Source organism: Aplysia californica, unplaced genomic scaffold (genome assembly GCF_000002075.1).
Source record: "Aplysia californica isolate F4 #8 unplaced genomic scaffold, AplCal3.0 scaffold02589, whole genome shotgun sequence".
In the NCBI taxonomy this organism is placed as follows: Eukaryota; Metazoa; Mollusca; class Gastropoda; order Aplysiida; family Aplysiidae; genus Aplysia; species Aplysia californica.
The window spans coordinates 3,794-4,031 of NW_004799859.1; positions in this window are offsets into that span (position 1 = coordinate 3,794).

Sequence of the window (238 nt, forward strand, 5' to 3'; positions counted from 1 at the left end):
CTAAATGTTTGAAAGGATTAATTTTAAAAAACAAAACAACAAAAAAAGACAAGCAACATCAACACATGTGGACAGGAACTCATAAAAGGTAAGTAGGGCCTACCGAGAGGAACACGTGAACTGGACAGCCAGCCCAAATATAGGTCAGCAATGTAATGGGCTGACTTGGTACCAACACAGCAGATATGCCCTGATGAGAAGGTTTGTGCAAAAAAAGGAGGGCGGGGATGGGGCGATG